We start from the raw sequence: 6,903 nt of genomic DNA on the forward strand, positions 1-6,903 counted from the left end.
AGCACATCTGATTTTTTGTGGCCTTTTTGCACTGCATAGTTTCAGTGTAAGCAAAACAGTAAATGAATTTTCAGTTAGACTCTTTCTGCTATATTTGCTTTCCCTTATAGTCACTGATGCAGTTCACTATGCTATAGCAGAAAGTGATGTTTGGAAACAGAATTATGTATGAGTACTGCAAAAGGGGACAAACCTGAAGCTGGTGAATCCCAACCATGAAAATAATACAAACACTTTTCACACTCATGCTTTACTCTATAATTCTCAAAGCTCTTTTCAGAGATGGTTATGCAATGCTATTCATACCTGTAGCTAAGGGAAGTGTAGCACACAATGGCGAAATTATTTTCTCAACATTATATCAGAAGTAAAAAGAGAACTCCAGCCACCTGACTCAGCCACTGAAGCACAAATAATAAAAGAAATAAAATGGCTGGTTTCAGTCTTATTGCACCTACCCAGCTTCAGGTCAGAAATACATCAGTGACTCTGTGAACCCATTTCTGCATGACAGTAACCTACCTTCATGAGTAGCTTCACTGAAATCAGTTTGCATTAAAAGTTTCACTGAATTCGAATGACAGCTGAATCACTGCCTGTGCAGTACAAGCATTTATTTTTAATATAGTGTACACGCATTCTGGTCTCAGTTTAGCATGTTCATCCTGAGAGGATCTAATTTAATTATTCTTTCATATTTATGGCACATTCTCCAGCAATTCTATCTTCCAAATAGTCCAACATCTCGAGTATTATGCCAGGCTATGTCAGGAAAGAATCAAAAACCATGTTAAGACTTGTTATGTCAGCTTAAAAATTCATGTTATCAATTACTTGAATACTTATAGAAAGTCTCAGGGTACTTTTTCTTCAACTAAATTAAAAATCTGAAGGCTCCTCAATAGAATAGAGAAAGTTTCAAGGCAGGGAAAATGAGAACAAGCTTATAAAGCCAAAGCAATCATTGTTCTGAATCTTTTATAAAATAATTTCCCAACTCCTTCCAAAACTCCTAAATTTCTACAGAAAGCCCAGCATTTTAAACCAAAGTGACTTAGCCAAATTTATCCCTACTACAATGACAACGAAGTAACTAGATCAGTTTTAATATAGAACCAGTTTGGCCAATTAAGCCCAACATTCATTCATTTTGTTGATCCATAGTGTGAAGATTGAAGGCCCCCATATAATGGATGGATTCCAATTTCATTTCACAAGGCTGGCAAAAGTTTGATGATCTTATTTCTGTTATTAGTTCCAGATAGGGCCAAACTAACTCCTAAATCTGCATACTCTATTTATGTATCTAAATAGTTCCAGCTTCAATATAGTATCTCAGCCCCTTCTTGGATTTAAAAATAGAAAAGAAGAAAAATACAAACCAAAACAATAGCAGGCTGTTTCTTTCTTCCTTTTCCATCTGAAGGAAAAAAAAAGCTTGATTAGTTTATGGGAGGTGGAGGTTGTTTATTTGCTTGTTTACGTTTGTGTGTGATTGAGTAAATGTCGTGTGTGTATGTTTGGAATTGGCAGGCAGCTCCTTATCTGTGCTGGCAGATATGTCCATGATCTAAAAACAGCATTTTAGAACTGGCTGCATGTCTCACTATACACCAACACCAAGAAATAATTTCAGCAGCTGCCTCAGAGCATAGTCCTTCTGAGACCTCAATGCCCATTTACTGCCGAAGAGAAACATTCTGAGCAGCGATGGTTTATCTCGCCCGCTCACTTAGATCCTCATCCTGTTCATCTTCCCCAGCTGGGAATGTTATCCACTGCACCCACATAATCAATTGTCAGCAGCATGCTGGGCAGACATACAGAGTATAGTACACCTTGTCCGTTAAATCTTTGGCTGGGATTCATCTTACCCAACACTAGACAGCTGCAGGGTAGCCGTCTCCAATTAAGCTGGTCACCTCAGGTTTCCTTTACAGTCATAGCGGCACTTCTACAGCACAGTCCATCTGACCTATTTTTGGATGACTGCTTCAACGTGCATGAATCATGCCATAAAAGTGCAATTTATTTCTTCCTTTCTTTCTTTCTTTTTTTTTTTTTTTTCACTGACTAAAAATGGGCCTGGAATAACTAGTTTGAGATAGATTAATCTTAATACTACAGTGAATCAGGCCACAAATCACAGAATCACAGAATGGCTGAAGTTGGATGGGATCTCTGGAAGTCACCTTGTCCAACCCCATGCTCAAGCAGGACCACCTACAGCTGGTTGCCCAGGATCATGTCCAGGAAGCTTTTTAATATCTCCAAGGCTGGAGACTCCATAACCTGGGCAACTCATGCCAGTGCTGTCACCCTCACAGTAAAAAAGTGTTTCCTGATGTTCAGAGGGAACCTCCTGTGTTTCAGGTTGTGCCCACTGCCCCTGGTGCTGTCCTTGGGGTACCACTGGAAAGAGCCTGGCTCTATTGTCTTTATACCCTCCCTTCAGGTATTTATACGCATTCAAGAGATCCTCCTGAGCTCTCTCTTATCCAGACTGAACAGTCCCAGCTCTCTCAGCTTTCCCTCACAGTACAGATGCTCTAGCCCCTTCATCATCTTAGTGGCCCTTCACTGGACTCTCTTCTGTATGTTCATGCCTCTTTTGTACTGGAGAGCCCAGAACTGGACCCAACACTCCCAAGTGTGGCCTCACCAGTGCCGAGCAGAGAGGAACGATCACCTACCTCGCCTTGCTGGTAATGCTTTGCCTAATGCAGACCAAGACACCATTCACCTTCTTTGCAGCAAGGGCACATTGTTGGCTCGTGTAAAACCCGAGTAGAGACTGTAGAAAGTGTAAGTCCTCTACACATGGATGAAATCAAGCCATAATGAACACAGGTATCATGAAGTCATTCATTCCACATGAGCTATACTAAGCTTATGAAGAGATAATTATGGTAACTACCCTCCTTCTGACCTAAGGACAGAAGCAGCCCATATCCCAGCAACAGCTTCAACAGGAACTCTAATAAATCAATAAGACCAATCCTCTTTATGAGGCATTATATCTACACATTTTTAGGTATCCAGGATCCATTGTTATGCATTTGCAGGAATATGTGATAGAGTTGCAGCCACGCAGATGAACAAAGCTGCAGGTTGTGTATCTCATTTGGACCCTGCCTCATACCCTCTCTGTGCTCAGGACTCTGACAGTCTACAAAGCATCACAGATGTATTCAGCCACAGAAAGGAAGAGAAAACTTTAGTATGACTGTGCGTGGGTCACTCTGTTTCATATATCCCATTCTGCATTATATCTTACATTAAATCTACACTGGATAAAATAGGTAAAAATATGGGAAGGCATGATATTGAGCCATAACACTGATACAAAGTGTGGTGAATCCACGCCTCTGCAAGTTGGGCAAGAAAACTAGAACCATCAGAGGTACAACAAGGTGCACCTGAATTCCTTACACCCTTGGTGAGTGCTCTGAACTTTTCTTACAATTATAGGAAAGCCAGGCCAACACCATTAATGTTCCTTGCAGTGCTTTAAAGGAATGACGTGCAATTTTCACAGAAATAAGTTGCCTAATTTTAGGATGTGTTCCATGCAGTTTCCCATGGAAGCAGTTACACACCTACAACCCAGAAACAGTCAGAATTGTACTTTTCTTCACCATTCTTATTGCTGTCTTACATGGGTCCTTCCACAGCAGGAGGCTATTATGAATCTCACTCTGGGGCAGGAACTCCTTCCATCTACTGCACAAGACACTTTTTGGTACACATTTTTAGATTTTATTCAGGAATCCTGCGGAACTCGCCTCCAGCCCTTTCTGCGCACACGCTTCCAGCTTCTACAGAGCTCCTGATGTTAAAAAAAAATAAATTAAAAAAATCATAGGCACTCTGTGTGTGCGTGCGTGTCTATGAAATAAGGGTACTGTGGTATGACAGGAAATTAACTGGAGTCAACAGCAGTCATCCAGGCCATCCTCTGCTCCATAGCAGGAGCAATAGTATCTAAACCATTCCTGGCATATTTATTTTATCTGTTAAACATTAACTGGAACTTAAACACAGGTGGAATTAAACCTGGAAAGCTACACGCCTTAGTTATGGTGCCATGGAAAACTCCAGAAATGGAAAACTAGGCCCAATGTCTGAAATAATTCCTTCCTTTAACAAGATTTTTCAAAATGCTTTCTAAGCCTCTGTCGTGCACATGAGCACTTATAGTTTTGAGGGTGGAGTCAATTAAAAGGTTCCTTTCCACATTCCTTAAATCTGCAGATTTTTTCAGAGAGATTACACTTCAAATGTCTTTAAGATGAACAGCAGTTTCCAAACTCAAGTTCATTTACAGTACCTCTTAAAATGTTCTGGACCACTGGATTGTAACTTTTTCTACTGGGCTCAATTTGTATATGAAAAGTTGAAATGACTGTTGAATGTTACCCTAATGATCTGAAGCGGTAAACCAGAATGAAATAAGTCATCGTTAGATTCACTAAATTTGATGACAAATTAGACATTTGGGGGTCTTGACCTTACCTATTTGTAATGCAGGAATCCAAGAATATGTTCCATTTACTGCAATAAATTGCTGTAGTTGTCTTAGATCTGTCTTACAAAAGTATTTTACAAACTTTATTTAAGAATTTATAAGGTTTAAAATTTTCTCCCCTGTAGAAGGAATGAAAGGATCTTTTATTTTCAAAACTCTGTTAGATTTCAGATGACTTCTATCATTGCTTTCACTTTATCATGGCTTGGAGTACACACAGCCACAGAGCTGGCTGATGAAGGGCAGCTGCAATCCCTCAAGCCCTTGCTTGGCAGGTGACATCAAGCATTTACCACCACGGATGTTTTTAGCAAAGGGCTGCATAACCCTCGCCCCTTCTCTTCATCAGCAAACTGAACCTCAGACGTTCTCCCTCAAACTAGTTCTCCTCCCATTCATAATTTGAGGCAAGAAAAGCCCACGAAGGTGGCTGAGGACAGTTCTGTCTCTGGCAGCTCAACACCGCAAGAAATATTCCTTCTGCCATTACAATATTTTTTTTTCATAACCTTCAATTTATTTAACATTCATCTTCAATTAGGACAGCAGAACTAGACACAATGTTGCATTAGCATTCAGACCAAATAACTGATACAAAAGTAATAGCTTTCCTGCTTTTCTACTTCAGGTTCCTCTATTTCTTACCAAAAGATGGAGTTTAGGTTTTGGGCACCAAATTGTAATAAAAACTTAGGGTTGCTGGTTATTTACTCTGACTACCAAGTTCATCTTATAATCACCAACTGCCACAACAGTGAGGTGCACCCCTAAGTGAGCATCATGCTTTGTTTCCAGCTGTGCCCTTACACTTGGAATACGTGTATGTCATGAAAGCTCAGAACTCAGATTGCATCATGTCAGTACCCTGCATAATTTTCCTGGTCCTAGCATTGTCCATAAAGTCAGTAATTTTGTTTCCAACTCTTCTTCCAGGTCATGGAAAAAGGGGTTAGAAATGAAAGGACCATCTAGACATACCCTTTCTACAGGGAAGATTATCCATTCACAAAGAGTCTGGAGGCATATCAAACAACTCTGAATCCATGTGCTGTTTGCCATTTCTGAAGATGCATTGTTCTACTGTCTTTAAGAATCCTCCAGTAATAAGTCAAACACCTTAAAGCAGCAACTAAAGTCAAATACCTTAAAGTAATGTAAATGTACTATATTGATAGTCTCCCTTTAGTCAGCCAACTATGCAATTCTGCACCCACAGATACTAAACTGGATCTAATTTCATTAAGACTGTGATAAATGGTCTTCATTGTATTTCATTCTGTTAATTGTTAGTCAATTTCCTTATCAGTCATACCATCACTTTATTTGGGGACCTTTCTCTTAAGATTTCTTTATTCGGGAGCCTTTATCTTAAATTTTGTAATTGCAATGACAGAATATGAGCGGGAACCTCCGAGGTAGCAGGAACCATCTGTCTTCAGTTCAAAGGCAACAGAGATATTTGCCATGTTACTATATATAAATTCCTTTTTCTTATATATTATGCAAAAGTAATCGTGTAATATGCACTATGCATATTAATAATCTTATCAAGTTTGTCAGTACAAAAGTAAGAAGAGGCACCTATATGACTTCTATTTTTTTCCCTCTGTGAAGTTTGCACTGACAATGTTATTGGAGCATCAAAAAGTTTGGTTATTCTCTGCCTTACAAGCCATTCCGCATGGAGACAGTTTGAAATAATAACCAAAACTAAGGAGGAGTTTTCATTGTCAGGGAATTCAATATGAGACTTATAGCAGACACTAACATTTACATTGAACCTCAAAAATTTCACCTGGGCTCAGTGTTAGCACAAAAGTCAACCTGCTTTATACCCCAGGTACCTAAGGTATCTAAATTCTTCTGATCTTTTAATGATCCACCTGTTTTAATAGTTCCCTCTGATAAATCTTCAGGCTTTTTCCATTTATTTTATCAGAGTTAAAATGACCAAGGAAAAAAGTAGTGCAATATTGAGCAGACAATGTATTATCGATTCCCATGATGCTCTAATATTTTAATACCTTGTATCCATTTTGTCCATTTCAGAGGAATTGTATGCAACTGTGATCTCCATTAATATTATGTTCAGAATATATATATATATCCACTGAGAGGATCTGTTATTCAAAGTGGCCTTAAAGAGCTAAATTAATAGGATGTATTGGTTAAGCCAACTATAAAATATCACAGACACCGGGATATTACACAGCTGAGTTATTCTGGAGACCCTGATAACATCTTTGTCCCTATGTATACGCTAGACTAAGCTTTGCCTTGGTATCTTACAAGTTACCTACCTAGGAATATGTCTTCCCTTCCAGTTTTGGGTGGTTGGGGTTGGTTTTTTTTTTGGTTTTGGTTTGGTTTTTGGG

This window comes from Falco rusticolus, chromosome 2 (assembly GCF_015220075.1).
Source record: "Falco rusticolus isolate bFalRus1 chromosome 2, bFalRus1.pri, whole genome shotgun sequence".
NCBI lineage: Eukaryota > Metazoa > Chordata > Aves > Falconiformes > Falconidae > Falco > Falco rusticolus.